Here is a 15535-nt window from a genome sequence, read left to right as displayed (position 1 = left end):
TCTCCTCGTTGATGACCAACTCGTTCAACGTTGACCTCTCTTTGCGGGTGGTGGGAATGAGCAAATTCAAGGTTTTTGGGGGGGGTCCGATCCATTTTTTTAACAAGTTAATGTGGTACGACTGTACCTTGTTTGCTGTCATCTTTAGGCGGTACGTAGTATCTCCTACTGTATCCATGACCTCGTATGGGCCCTTCCATTCTCGCTTTCCTTTGTTTGCGATGGAAGGGAGTAGGAGTAATGCCCAGTCCCCTATGTTCAATCTTCGTAACTTGGTTCCTCGGTCATAGTATTTCTTTTGCTTTTCCCTCTTCTGTTCCAGATTGGAAGATGCCAAGGTTCGTAGCTTTCCCAGTTTGGCCCGGAGCTGCTGTGTGTAGTCCAGCAGGGACTTTTGTTCTTGTTCCTCTTCCTTCTCCCAGGCGTCCTTCGTGATTTCCAGTAACGACCTAGGTTGTCTCCCATACAGCAGTTCAAATGCTGAGTACCCCAAGCTGCTCTGTTTCTGGGCCCTCAAGACGTATAGAGCCAACGGCAACAGTCGATCCCATTCAGCGCCTTCAGCAGAGAGCATCTTTTTCAGGGTGGATTTTAACGTCTGGTTGTACCTCTCGACGAGGTCATCGGTTTGTGGGTGGTATACTGAGGTCCGCAGGTGACGTATGCCCAGCGTTTTGCAGACCTCCTTCATTAGTTTAGACGTGAAGGGGGTGCCCTGGTCGGTAAGGACCTCTTTAGGGAAGCCAACCCTTGAGCACAGCTCGACAAATTTTTCGGCGACGTGTGCCATTGTCGGGGTTCGTAGCGGGAATGTTTCGATGAACCGCGTCGCGTAATCCACAATCACAAGTGCATATGCTGCAGATTGGAACATATAAATTCTCCCTACTTCCACGGACGGAGTAATTCCACAGTCATACGCACATACACTCATCATACGCTGGGGCCCATCACACTAACATTCATTCTATTACTCTATCCACACTGAATATATGAGAGAAATCCTAAACAATCTGCGTCTAAAGCGAGGTCAATGCGACCTAAAAGATCTGTCTTGAATCATGATTTTAAACATTGGAAATACATTTGAAACTCAATAAATGACAAAGAAATAACCACCCGACACTGTGATTCAAACAAAAGGGTTATTTATCTAAATTAGTTCAAATGAAAGTCAATCAATAGCAAAATCATTATTCTCATAGTTACCTATTCTAGCTAAATGTCATAAATGGGTCAGGACAGGTCTCTCAGTAAAGTCTCCCGAGTCGCCGTCCTCTCAATCAGCGTCGATCCTCTCGAGCATAGGTTCAAGAAGAAGTGGCCTTAGACCCTCTCTAGTCTAACAATATTTATAGGAAAACGAACAAATTGAAAGTAACAAACAAACTCTAAACGTCCGTTGAGCCATTGAGCAGAGCTAGCAGGAAAGGATGTTGACTTGCAACATTTAGAAAACCTCCGCTCTCGAAAATCACAAAAATAAAAACACGGAAGAAGGAAGCTCAAACTAAAAAATGTTACATCCATGAATGCTCTTCCTCGGAATCATAGTGAAGCCACCGCAAGTTTATCAGAGTTCATTGTGGCTTTATTCTTCTCCAAGGGCAACTGGCAGCAAGCCTGGAGCTGCTGTCCTCACGGAAACTTTTAATACAGTCAGAGGCCGAGGTCAGGTGGTTTCCAACCATATTCAGCGAGGCCTCTCGTTGTATTTCATCTACTCAAATGCAGGCTGTAAATATCGGCCATCTTGGATTAGGCCAAAACGGACCATCTTAATTAAAAGAAATACAAAACAACGTTACTACATCGTAATGATTAAACAGTGTTAATTCCCACTAATACCCTTATGTGTATGTAATTATCTAGCCATCTGCAACATAAAGAAGCATTAAAAGCACGTTATTTAAAAGCGCAAACACATTACAAACAACACTTTAGCCACACATATTTAATTAATTCGCTCACCAACTTAGTTCACGTATTAATAAAGCAACATAAATGCATTCCCGCGTGTAATTCTTTCATTAATAATGTTGGTTAATCAGAAACTTCAACAAAATTAATAATTAATAATTAATTATCAGTAATTTTAATTATGACATATAAACATAAACTGGAGTTTAAATTTCAATAAATTTTCAATAGAAAACCCTGCTCCAGCACATACACGTGACCTCTTGACGATTTGGGCACCGGCCCTATCAAATCCATGCCGATTCGTTCAAACGGTCGTCCGATGGTGGGCAAGGGTTGAAGAGGCGCTGCCGGGGGCCGATGTACGTTCTGTCGTTGACATATCTCGCATCTCGTGCAATACTCTTGAACATCCCTGTAGATTCCTGGCCAATAGAAGTGCCGCAGGATACTATCGGATGTCATCTGCCTCTGCACGGCCCATTCCAGCTTCTCTTGACCTTTTATGAGATGTTGGATGAGCGCGTCCATCTCGGTACTACAGACGGACTGTGATGGTGATCCCACATCTGACACCAGTTGTGGCGGGGTAGCAGTGACAGAGTCGACAACCATGCCAGGATGGTATAAAGAGGGTTTTATTTTGGACAATGTTTTCTTTTGTCGTGCTGCCCGTCGCGATGCTGTAGACGAGGGGGAGTCCGGCTTGTTCTTTCTTGGTAACTCCAGGCTGAGGGGAGGTGATGGCTGAGTCCTCGCTGAATATCTCCTTGGTGGTTCTAACCCTCGGGTAGGGGTTCCGGAGTGATTGTTTACCGAGGAAGAAAGAAAACGAGAAACCAAGTATTAGGACAAACGTCCTGCTCTGCTTTCAACAGGGGCCGGGAGTGAAGGAAACCTAGTGCTCAGGTGCTCTGCTCTCTCCATTACGTGCAAATGGATTTGGTGCGTAGTGAGGGTGGGGGGGGGGGTTTCGCCGGACCGTACGTACGGTATAACACTAAAGCGAGAGGTGTGCTCAGAGCGTAGGCGGTGCCTTTCTTCCCACCCAGTCCGCTACTTTCCCCCGTACCTGTTCGAGCCACGCTCCTCCCGTGGGAACGTGGCGGGGCGGCTCGAGGGGTCGTTGGCCTCCTGGCGTGTAGTGTTCGTCTCTGCTCGGCTCGGCTCTTGGTTCGTCGCTCTCTCTTCTTCTTCGTTCTTCCTTCCGACTCCCAATACTCCTCCGCTCCAACTCTCCTTCTGCCTCCAGGGAAACGCCGTCCGTCGACTTCCGGGATACCGCTGTCTTTATTCCACACCCCGCCGCGACGTCATCAGGGGGCGGGATTTCGTCGGACTGGAAGACAAAATTAAAGGAGCCACGTTCCTCCTCTTGTGACCAGTCTTGTGACGGATATGGATACCACCCGTCTGTTGTGTATGGCACTGCTGGTTGCTGTAGGGGAAGAGAAGGTGGTACATGTACGACTTGTGAGCATGGTTTCTCTGGGGTCGTGTCTGCCTCGGTAGCGTTCTCTTCCCCGTCACACTTCCACATTCCAATTCATCTCGCTCATCGCAAATACCTCAGATTCATGATAGCGGGTCATCATAAACAATGTTCCCTCTAATTTTTTTCCTCTGTGTGCGGTAGTGTAAGGTCTTTGTGCGCTGCAACCAAGACGATGTGCGCCAGTAACCAGACCGCGCGAGTGGGTGCAGCGTCAAATATCACTCCAAACTTTTAATTAAAAAAGTGCATTTCCTCATATACAGATCCACGTGAACGGTGTTAAGGCCTGTTTGAAACCTTCCCACATAGCAATTTGAAACCTTGGCAGCTATGTTGCTGTATTTCTTTTCTTGATAGAGCTGGGCTGCGGGGTGATTGTGTGCATTTGTTCAAGTTTTCATGTTAATTTCAGCTCATGATAGGTGCTGCGGATAACATCAAAACTTTAACAAATGCAGGAAAAATAAAATTATAATAAAGTTGTTATTATAATTTTACTTTTCGCAATTTCAGGGCTGGGTTAGGGTTGGGCCACATCAAGCTTTCTATTTACGCATTTTAAAGCTAGTGTCCGCATCACCGTATCAAAATGCATTAGTCACGTATTCTAGTGCCCCTCTGACAATACTGCAATTGAGGCACACTGCCAATGAGGCAGCACCAGAACGCTAAAATTGTCTAACATATATGAGCGTGCAACAATAAAAATGTCATGATAACTCCGGTGATTAATGTCCTAGAGAGAGATGGAGTTTTGTCAAGTGGAAGTTTTGACTCAAGGAAAGGTAGCGCAGAGGGCTAATTTGCCTGCTGCAAAGAACATGTACCATCCAGATCACAAAGTGCACATAATGTAAATTAAAAAAACACAAGTGGTTTCAGCTGAAGCAGCGCATTTCCGGCCTGCAGTAAGAGAAACTCAATTAAGTATATAGTGCCTACAGACTAAATAACAGGTTCCATGTAACAACCAAAGTAAAGAGGCCAGTATCCATGGGAGGTTACAAATGAAGACAAGGCTGTACTAAGGAGAGACTAACAAGCCTATTAATGAATCTGAAGGCAGCATTTAGGAAAGACAATGGCACAAGCCAATGAAAAATATGGGTGGAGAGTGGGCGCTGCTTCTCTGCCATACTCTACTACAGCAGCCTCGCAGAGCGAGCAGTGCATGCGCGCTGCCGCTAGGCTCGACCTAAAAAGGTATAATAGGCCTTAAAGTGCGCTTTAAGGGCTAAGTCTATGGTTGCATGGTCATATAATCAGAATGTAATGCCCTCTATGGGTTGTTTTTATGATTGCACTTGACTAGTTTAAAAGTCTATAACAAGCATTGCACATGCAATCGGTCTCGCAATTGGCTGAGTTAAAGCTATTGGCGCTGTAAATGACAATGTGTTTTACCCATGTGTTATGGAGTGTATATATGTATGTAGTGTGTAGTAGGATTGTGTGGGTTGGATTGGAATTTATAGTTGTGGAATTGTGTTTCGTGCAATATTGGGGTGTAGAGTGGGCTTATGTAGTGGAATTATGTGGCTAATAATTATGTGGTATTAAGTGTACTGAAATTATGCGGAGTGGGATTGTGTGTTACAGAGTGTGTGTATATATATGGAATTCTTTTTGTGTTGTGGAGCGGTATGTAGTGGAGTTTAATTATGTGGTGTGCTGTGGAATTTTGTGGCATGATGTGGAATTTTGTGGTGGGGATTTGATGTATGTGCGGTGTTGTGTAATTGTGTTGTTGAGTTGAATTATGTGATTTGGTGTTTTTGTCCATTGGTAAATGTATTGTTTTGCCAGTGATTAATATATTTTTGGTTGTAAATTTTACTTTGATGATCAGTTGTTCCATATAAGTTACTGACACTTTGTGTGCCAATAACCAAAGTAAATGAACATAAAATGCAGGATAGAGTTGGAGCATGGAGATCTATGGTTTTGTCTTCAATCAATCAAATGCTCTCTACCTCTTAGTATGTTGCCCACCCAGGAGGCAATCAGAATGCCTCCCCGGGTACCTATACCTGTTGCAGTTCTTTCTTATCTTGCAAACATACACATGGACATCTTTTTTCTACCATTACTAACTCCATTCTCACTCTCTGCGGGAAAACAATCTAACAATGGAGTCAATGCCCGTGCGCACTATCACCGAAAGGAGGAGTCACCTACCTTGTGACTGGAAAGACTTCTTCGAAGAAAAACAACTTGCAAACATCTGGACCCAATAAGATTGAGTAACAGCCGAGCAGCCGAATTCTGAACCACCTGAAGTCTGCATAGAAGGTACCCTGGAAGGCCAAAATAAAGGGAATTACCAAAGCCCAGTCATGAGGTTATTAACGATTGGATGACCATTTTGCTAGCAGATTCTGACAAAAGGGGCAGACATTGTTTCAGCATCCAAAGCGCTCCAAAGCAGGAGCTTGTCGGAGCGTGAATCTGTGGTCGAAAGGAGAGGGCACTGTCAAATTTAACGCCTTCGTTCCTTACAAAACTTACAAGAAGAAGGTGTGATCTCTAATATTTGGATGTAGCTCTCCTACCATCCACCATCAACATTTGGATCTGTCTATTTGACCATCCCACACTAAATTTAAATCACCATCAGGATAATATCACCAGCATTGAGCTAAGAATGACAAGTTCAACAGGATCTTTTCCTGCACCGTGTTTCAGAAAACACAGTGGCTACAGTGAGATAATGGCCTTTCACAAGAACTCTTAACATTAAAAAATCCACCATCTTTGTTAGACGGGGAAAGTAATGTGCTCCAGGGAAGGGCCTATGCTTCATTTTTTTTTTATCTTTCTTGTGAGGTGAGTCTCCTGCAAATATACTATATTGAGAAATGATCCCTTTATTGCCATCCTTGTCACTTCATTTTTCAGCTAGGAATTTAGACCTTTACCATTATAAGAGAGTAGTTTCACCATTGAGAACCAAGCTTGTTGGTGATTATAATTAAGGCTCCTGGTTTTCCATTTAAACAGATTTCTGCATATAAATACAGACAGAAAAATATTTTTCCTTTGTCCTTATTTATAAATAGAAACTGAAAAATGCCAATAAATATGTTGAACTTTGCTGCTGTCTGCGAGGAGAAGGTGAGTCTGTTCGTGTGCAGGCGGGGAGAGGGCTTATCGGATTTCAACTGAGCCCATAACAAAGGTCGACGTTAAGGGGGCATCAGGCCTCCTTTTGTTAAGCATCCTGGCTGGGAGCTATGAGGGGGACGAAGGAGGGGCGCACACCTAAAAGCAATTGAAGGCAAACAAATGCACACAGCTCATCACTTCAGAGGTGCTTAAGAGAGGTATGATTTTGACTTTGTTCAATCCCTGGATCCAAGAGCTATGCATTCACTGTAGGAATGTTAGATGTGTTGGTCTGTCCCAGTATTTACAGAAAAAACTATTTAAATACCATGTTTTCATTTTTTTTTTTAATAGCATTACTTATCCCAATACAGGGTGTCAGAGCGCTTTACATCACACACTATACATTGACAATAAATCCTATCTGTGTAAATCAATGTGTAGGATTTGTTACATAAAACAGTAACAAGAGACTATCTTTGGTTTGAAGACTTGCATGAACTATAAGCCCTGATGAAGCTCATGGCGTATGAGTGAAAAGCGTCGACTTTTAAAAAGATCAGCTCAGGATGTCTGTAACCGTACTGTGTGGGCTTACGGAAACATTTAGGTGACTGATTGCAAGACGTTGCCTCTTTATTGTGTTGTACCATCAGCAGTTGTCCCTCCAAATTGCTGTACTTGACCAAGTCAGAGAGCCCCGAACAGTGTTTGGCAAAATGCAGGCTTATTGTGTAAAGCGGAGCACCGCACACCAGCATAGTAACACAACTTTGTAAGCGTCAGTGTATGGGTGGGGATGGGACACTCGCAGTGCTTAATTTGTAAAATATGAAGTGCAGGTGCAGAAATGCTTGTCGGAGGCCACACCTACTTTTCGCTGGCTCCACCCACTTCCTCCACTGGCTCCGCCCACTTACTATATTAACTCCACCCAAATCTTCAACTGGCACTGCTAAAAGTCAGAAACGACTTAGTCCTAAGTGTATTTACATCATGCATTTTCATTGAGCACCACTAGAATTACTAAAGAAACAACAATGCTCTTCCTATGGAAATTCTGACCGACCTACCTATATATCTACAGTTCTACACAGTATTTACAAATATACATACAGATAAACAGTGCATTGTAATAATGTGAGCAGAGATATGGGCCTTGTTTAGCAGAGCATCTCAATATTATGAAGAAAGATCATGTGCCTCCTTAGCGGAGCTCGTTAATAATGTGGGGGGAGCTGCACCCACAATTCAGCCGGGCACCTAATAAGTCCCAAACTTAAGACATCTTAGTGACACAGGCATGCTTTCTTCAGCACTACCATGGCAGTACTGTACCATGGTGCACAGCACAGAGTGGAGAATCTCTTGCCGCTCCATCAATGGCAATGACGATGCCATGCCCAATGCATACACAGTAAAATCAGCCCGCCCTTACGTAGAATCAACAGCATTCCATGGGTGCCATGCGCTGTGTATAACGTACGTTACTGCCGTAGTGCTATAGATAACATGGGATGGGAGACTTGCAGTCCTTTCAAGATGGACCTGAACCACCTATGACCCTCATATCTTGTACCAACCTTCGCACTATGCAGGCTATATAGACCCGAGCTATCAGTAACATCAGCAGTCTCTGCGTATTGCAAGCAGGGGTTCCAGCACGTTTTCAGTAAAAAGAAAACCCTGTGTACAATGTGCCTGTGTGTGGCCGGCGGCGGTGTCCGCCGCTCAGTGCATCTCATCATACATGCTACTACTACCACACAGTGACGTGACCTGCTGCGGCCGTCACTCCACCACCACACTGCACATTATGCCTTGGTAAAGGGTAATCAAAACACACAATGTTCTCTCTTCAGTTACGAGTTTGAAGGTACTTCTTGTAACCTGTTTCGTAGCGCCACAGCGGCCGTGCCGTTCAATGGTTCAAGATTAGAACAGTTGGTTCTAAGTGAAAGTCTGAGTGCCAGCCAGCGCGACCCGGACGATGTTGCGGATGCATTGGAGTAGATGCTGCCAGTGAGTACTGGCATGCAACAGCCGACAGCACCAGGTGAGACAGGGCCTGGCAGCCCTAATCAGTTAATAAAGCTGCGCAGCAGCCTAAGGCAGTGCAGTGCACTACAGCAGTCAGTGTGTGTCCCGGAACTGCAGTTTTGAGTATGTTGAGTGAGAGAAAGTTTAGTTGTTGTAGGACAGTGATGTGCTGGATGAAGAGCACTCCAAAGTTGTGATAATATTGGATGCCCGAAAATGCTTTTGCTGTAAAAGCTCTCCTGGTGAGAGAGCATTGGGTGAGAGAACAAAGCAACATGTACTGCTCTACCACCCAAATTGTTTTCATCACCACTGCGAGAGCATGCTGGCTGTGAGAGTGCAGGTTTGAATGAATACTAGTGAGTGTGCTGGGAGGTTCGACAGCTTGCCCCGTCCCCCCAACACACAGTCACACAATTACAACCAGCCTGCTTAGGCAGGGGGATGAAATTCAGTATTCACTGCGAAGAGCGCCTAATTTTTCCAGCCAAAATTTGGGTATGTCCAAAAATTGATGTGCGCAGAGGACACTAGGGTCCGAGGGGAACTTTAGCATTGCCAGCGGCTGTGCCTGCTACTACAATCACCTGGGAGCAGGGGTTGGAAAGTATCCTAGGACAGGCAGAAAGCAAACAAAGTCCTGGAAGGTCACAGAAAGAGGGTGTGTCAAACCAGAGAGAGAAAGAGGGGATGAGAAGATGGGGAGGAGGAAGAGAGTGCGCGACGGATGATTGTGACAAAAGAAGAGAGAATTCCATAATATATATATATAAATATATCGTCCTCCTAGTTCGGTGTGCTGCCTCTGAGCAGGGGACCCTGAATAAGTCATGCATCCTTTCGAATTATTGGTCCCAAGTTGGGGATCTATATCGAGACAGACTCCTCTACAAGCCTCTGTGCACTGAATGTGTCTAGTTTTCAGAAATGTGCAATAAAATCAAAAAGCTCCAGGTTTCTTGTTGCCAGTTCATTTGAAACCACGCCACTCCAGCCCTGTTTAATTTAATCACGGCCGCTGAAGCACGATGACTCAGTGGTGGGGTGCGGGTGTATGCTAGGGCGTGGCAATCATCATGCAGCAAATGCGCGTGCAATCTCAAAAAATCTGCCCACGCTACCACGCACAGCCCCATCCCCCACAGATTCATAGAACCAAATCCAGGCCGGCAACAACACAAAAGGGCCGCGGACGCCACGCCTTTAACATAAATGCATCCATGACTTCCGATGACCAGACCATCCAGACCCTCGGTCGCGCCACTCCCAAAAAAAAGCTTTGGTTTAGCATGGTGATGATGTCATGGCATATTATAGGCATCTTCGATCATGACTACTACTTAGTTATACTGTCAGTGTCTGTACTTAATTAATTTATTTTACCTGTACTCTTGAACTGCACTGCCACTGACTGACTGGTTCCGTTAGGCGGGTCCCTGGAGGTGCTACTGCCTGCTTGTAACTGTCTGTTGAACGGAAGACTGACTCACGGTGGAGTGGGGTGCGCACATGCGGGTATGCTGGGGCGTGACAATTTGAAAAAAAATCTGCGCACGCTGCCTGCTGTCCCTGTGGCCTTTCCCTGCAGAACCAAAATCCTGATTCAGAATCCAGCACAAATAAATGAATTAGTGTGTGTCCAATGGCGCCGGCCCGCCCACGCCCACAACACAGAACTCAGGGCAGCAGCCACCATCAATACATTTAATCCAGTGATTTCATTTCATGAATCATTTATTGGCATCGTCGAACATGACCACTGGCTACTACTTAAAGTTATACTGTCCGTGCATAATTAATTTACCTGTACTTGGAAGCTTGGCCGCCGGACACAAACTGAAACTGCACTGTGACTGGTTTGTGGTTCTGTTAGGCGGGCCCCTGGAGGTGCTGCTGCCTGCTAATAACTGTCTGTTAAACGGATGACTGACTCGCGGTGGAGTGGTGTGAGCGAATGAGGGTATGCTGGGGCGTGGCAATTGGAAAGAAATCTGCCCAACAACCAAAATCCAGATTCCAGCGCCCAATGATGAATTAGTGTGTCCCACGGCTCCGGCCCGCCCACCACCTGCAACACCGAACTAAGGGCCCGGGCCGCGGACGCCATCAATAAACATTTAAGTGTGATTCGATTTCAGGAATCGAAGTAATTGGCTCAACCGGCTCTGTCTAACGCCCGCAAGGCCCGGCCGCAACACCACTACTAGTCCGGGACACGGACTCTCGCTCGGGACTGGAGAAGTGGAGTGTGACCACCACGTGTAGCAGATGGGTGTGTAGAATGTAGGCCCGGCCCTGATAACAAAATGCCGGTGCTAAGCACTGGCAAGCTCCGGCACAAATTAAGCCCTGGACACTCGTACAGGAATTCCAGGACCTTGTCCAGATCCATTGACACCAGTTCCGTGCAATAGGCTGATCGCTCCAACCCTGTTCATCCTGTCATTAATGTCTAGGAGAGGTGAAGCCCAATAGAAAAGTCTAACATCAGCTAGCCTCGAATGTCGGCTGACAGCACTTATCCCAGGCAAGGCCTGGAGCTCGTCCTCAAAAGAACGCCTGGATAAGTCCACTAAAGTTTTTAAACCAGGTTTTGGAGATTGAGAATGGGGAGTTTTGCAAGACTTATAGGTTTTTCGGGAGTACCATCATCTTGAATTGGACTACCCTACCCAGTGTATTCTGCTGGAGACTGGTCCTGTTCTGTAAAGCTTGTTTTTTTTATCTGTGAGAGGGGGTAAGATTAAGAGGATGTTTCAGTACTACTGATATATAAACTCCCAGATAGTTGAAGCTCAGTCACTAAAAGCAGTCAGGCTTAACGTAGAGGCAAGGTACTAAGTTATCCCAATGTTATCCTATGGGAGAGGCAGTGCTTGCAGTAGTGAACAATTAATGTAAGAGTTTTTCACTACCAGGGCACGTAAAAGTTAAAAGTACATGTCCAACTTTTAAAATACACTGCACCTTGCCCAAGGGCTGTTGAGGGTCTAGCCTAGGGGTAAGTTATATGTGTTAAAAAGGAAGGTTTAGACCTGGCAAAAGCTTTATTTTGCCAAGTCGAAAAGGCAGTTTAAACTGCAATCACAGGCTGCAATGGCAGGTTTGAGACATGTTTAAAAAGGGCTACGTAAGTGGGTGGCACAATCAGTGCTGCAGGCCACTAGTAGCATATAATTTACAGGCCCTGGACATATGTAGTACCACTTTAGTACTGGTAAGCAGTGGTAAAGTATACAGAGTTATTAGGGCAACAAAACGAGATCTGCCAAATAATGGAGGGGTAAGAAAACAAGTGTGGGGAAGACAATCCTAAGGCCAACAGGTCTAAGACACTGCTTTTCACTCAAATCGTAAACTAACGTTGGCAACTACTGCCGTTAGTGGTTGCTTTGAAACCTTTGAAAGTTTTTGAAGTTGTGTTTGGCTACTTCAGCCCGCTTGGGCAACCAACTCAGCAGGGAGAAGTCACAGGGGCCAATAAGGCTTGTCAGGTGTTAAGTGTATCATCGCAAACTCTTACCTTGCAATTTGTGATGCAGCCTTGCAGTGACGATATGGACCCAAATCCTTCTTCCCCACCGTACCTACCAGTGAGATTCTACACACTCCAAAGAGACTAGATCAGGATTAGAGAAGATACTCTTGTTGGTTGGGTGGTGCTGTGAGAGTTATTCTCAAGTTGTCAGCCTGTAATAAGACATGGATAAAGAGTGATAGAGGTTAGTGTTTATCTTCTCCTCCCCATTACCTCCCAACCCTTCCAGAGGATTCGCTAAAATACCGGCGAATCAACTTTCATCTGCCTTGCACCGGGGTGTTGGATGGAGGGATTTAGTAGGAGACTAGTTCCTTCTTGTTAAACTGCCAAAGAACTCTGAGTTCTCTTTCAAAAGGGACACAAAGTTATCAATGTCTTTCTTAGCTTTATCACCCTGCTATACAATGTAATTCAAATATACTCTCTATACAACAGAGCTAATAATATACACTGAATACCTGCATTAGTTTCTTGAAAGCCCAAATGAAGAGTTACACATGTTGCATCACATTCTATTCTCTCATGAGCCCTAACAATGATAGGGGCATGGAACAGTCCACTAAAATCAGATAAGAGCCCTCTGGATGCTGTGGAAGTGATCGTTGCGGAGGTCAGGGAAACGCTGTGGGAAAGTGACCCTTATTGCATGGTTACCACCCACTTTTTGCCTGATACATGATGCACTTTGACTTGGTGTGCCCTGGGTCCATGCCAAATCAGGTTCCCAGGGCCTGTGTTCTTTCCAACACCTGTACCTTTGTATCCCCAATTGGCACATCTCTGGCCACAGGTAAGCCCCTAGTAAAAGGTACCATTGGTACCAAGGGCACTGTGACCAGGGAAGACCTCTAAGGGCTGAAGCACCTATTTTGCCACCTTTAGGAGCCCTGTACCTTAACACCCATACACTGCCATTGCAGGCTGCGTGTTTTGGTGCAGAGAAAAGTGAAGAGTCGACATCACACACATCCCTGGGTGCCATGCCTACAATCCACTGCCTTGGCCTAGGTAAGCCACTCTTCTAGCAGGGTGCTCTAGACCACACGTGAGGATACAGTTGCATGAGCACTGTTCTCCCACACTGTCTAAGTCCATTCTTAGACATTGTAAGTGCAGTAAAGCCATAAAGAGTATATGATTTGGGAGTTGGTCATTACAAACTCCACAGCTCCATAATGGCTTTTCTGAAAACTGGGAAGTTTGGTAGCAAACGTCTCAGCACATTAAACAAACACTGATGCCAGTGTGGGATTTAATGTAAAATGCACACAGAGGGCATCTTAGAGAAGCCCCCTGAAAAACGACAGCTGCAGGACGTCCCGGTCGATAGACATGTGATCCTGAATGAATACGCCAAAATAAGAGGCATTTTAAAGAATAACGTGGGAGAAAGTACAATTCCATACTCGCGATCAGAGGATCCCATTTGACTATAGGCGATTGGGGAGTGAATATTGAAAAGGACGAACGTCTGGGACGTAAATAGAAGCGAATAATTGAATTTAAAGTCCGTCATACAGGAATTAATAAACCTCTAAGTAAATATACATCTTGTAGTTGAAAGGTAGTTGGAGGTGCAATCAAGGCACTGAGAAATCCATTTATTCATCACATCAAGATGAAGATAGAACATGACTGCGCATGAACTTTTATTTTAGATTCTTGAATACTGTTTTTAATGTGTCCTGAAGAAGGTGGTGTAAACCAGCACTTCCCACCGAAACACCGCATCGACACTTTTTTTCATTTTGTGTATTGGATTTGTCTGAATATATGATAATATACATGTATATGACTTATTATTGGATAATCCTAAATGAAATGGTATACAGAGAAATGTGACGTGAAATCTGTCATCCAAAATTGTAGACACAGAAGGGTATAACAGATCAAATTGTGTCTTCTTTATCCATGAAATAAGCTTATTCTTTTAATCCTGGCTTTTTAAAATTGTATTGTGTTTTAAATACTGTGGAGAACAGAGCAATACATTTGTAAGAAATATTTTTCAATCAAGCAGGAAATATTGTTATGCTACTGGCAAGGAAATTCATTAATTCTATAATTCTCTTTCTCTAGATTTGCGTACATATGATTTAATGAATGTGTAGGAATAGGGACGTCTTATGAATACCAAAGGGAATAGTCTATTATTACTTGTTTCAACCCAGTTCCCTCTATTTTGAAGGGTCACTCTCTATATTTAAAAAAAGAAAATGTTCCTGAATTGCTGCCACCTTTTGCCACCACCAGACAGGTTTCTGGATCCCTGGGTAGAGCCTCCACTCTCTGGTTCCAGAAATAAAGCCCATCCTGTGCAGAGGTGTCATTGTCTCCTCTCCCAGGATGGGCTGGGTCCACGAGAGGGGAAGCTTCAAAGGTCTGCCGCCTTTTTGAGCTGTCCCTGCCTTTTGCTGCGCCCAGTAACTGGCTCCCACAGGTTCTGACCCTCACTTTGGGCGGGAGAATTGGCAGGAAAACTGAGCTAGGATAGGTTTGCCCATCTTTGCCAACTCCATCCCTCAGGTGGGGGGGGGGGGGGTTGAGGTGAAGCACACATCTTAGTCACCTCTATCTTGGAGATGAGGCAACCCAACCAATTAGGAAGAGACTCATGCCCCGCTCTCAGTGGATGGTGGCATAATAGGGGGTTTACTCACCCCAAGGAAGGGACCCATTGGTACCGACCTGCACGCCCCTGTAGCCTCCTAAATTTAGTATTTTGGGGTGACCCTGAACCTTGCCTCCTCAGATTCGAGGAAGAAAGAAGAAGGACCAAAGAGCCATGCTAACCCAGGAAGAAGAGGTCACCAACTGCTTTGGCCTGTCCCAACTCTGACCTGACTCGGATTTGCTCGACCAAGACTCAAACACAGAATCTGGATCTAGGCGGCTCTGCGATTCTGCACCACTCTGCACCCGAAGGCCACGGCCCCAGTTTGAGTAGCCTAACATCTCGAGGACACATCCCCAGCACTCCTGACCTAGGATCTGGTGATCACCCACCTCCCTCAAGCTTCAAGCCGATGCCTGCAGCCTCCACCTGTAGGGTCCCAGCAACCGCTAGGATCTCAACTTACCTTTTCAGCTGGTGGTCACCTCCAGGAAGCCTCCTTGCCCGAGCCTGCAGCATCTTTGTCGAACCGGAGATCTCTATTGGAATTCACAGGGGCCCTGGCGTTGCCTTGGCACTCTGCACCCTGCCGTCCCTGTGCCACTGGTGGTGCAGCTCCTTTGATGATTGTTAGCCCCCGCAGTCCTGATCTTAACCCCAGGAGCTTTGCTCCCCCAACCCAGTGGCCTTCACGTTAGCAGTCCCTGACTGAAGGCCCCCTTAGCCACTTTTGCTAACATTGGGCGCCTGCACTCTGCACCCGTCTGCGCTAGTGCTGCTGGTAGTGCAAATTGAGTGCCTACCTGAACCTTAGTTATAA

Source organism: Triturus cristatus, chromosome 12 (assembly GCF_964204655.1).
Source record: "Triturus cristatus chromosome 12, aTriCri1.1, whole genome shotgun sequence".
Lineage (NCBI taxonomy): Eukaryota > Metazoa > Chordata > Amphibia > Caudata > Salamandridae > Triturus > Triturus cristatus.
This window is presented reverse-complemented; position numbering follows the sequence as displayed.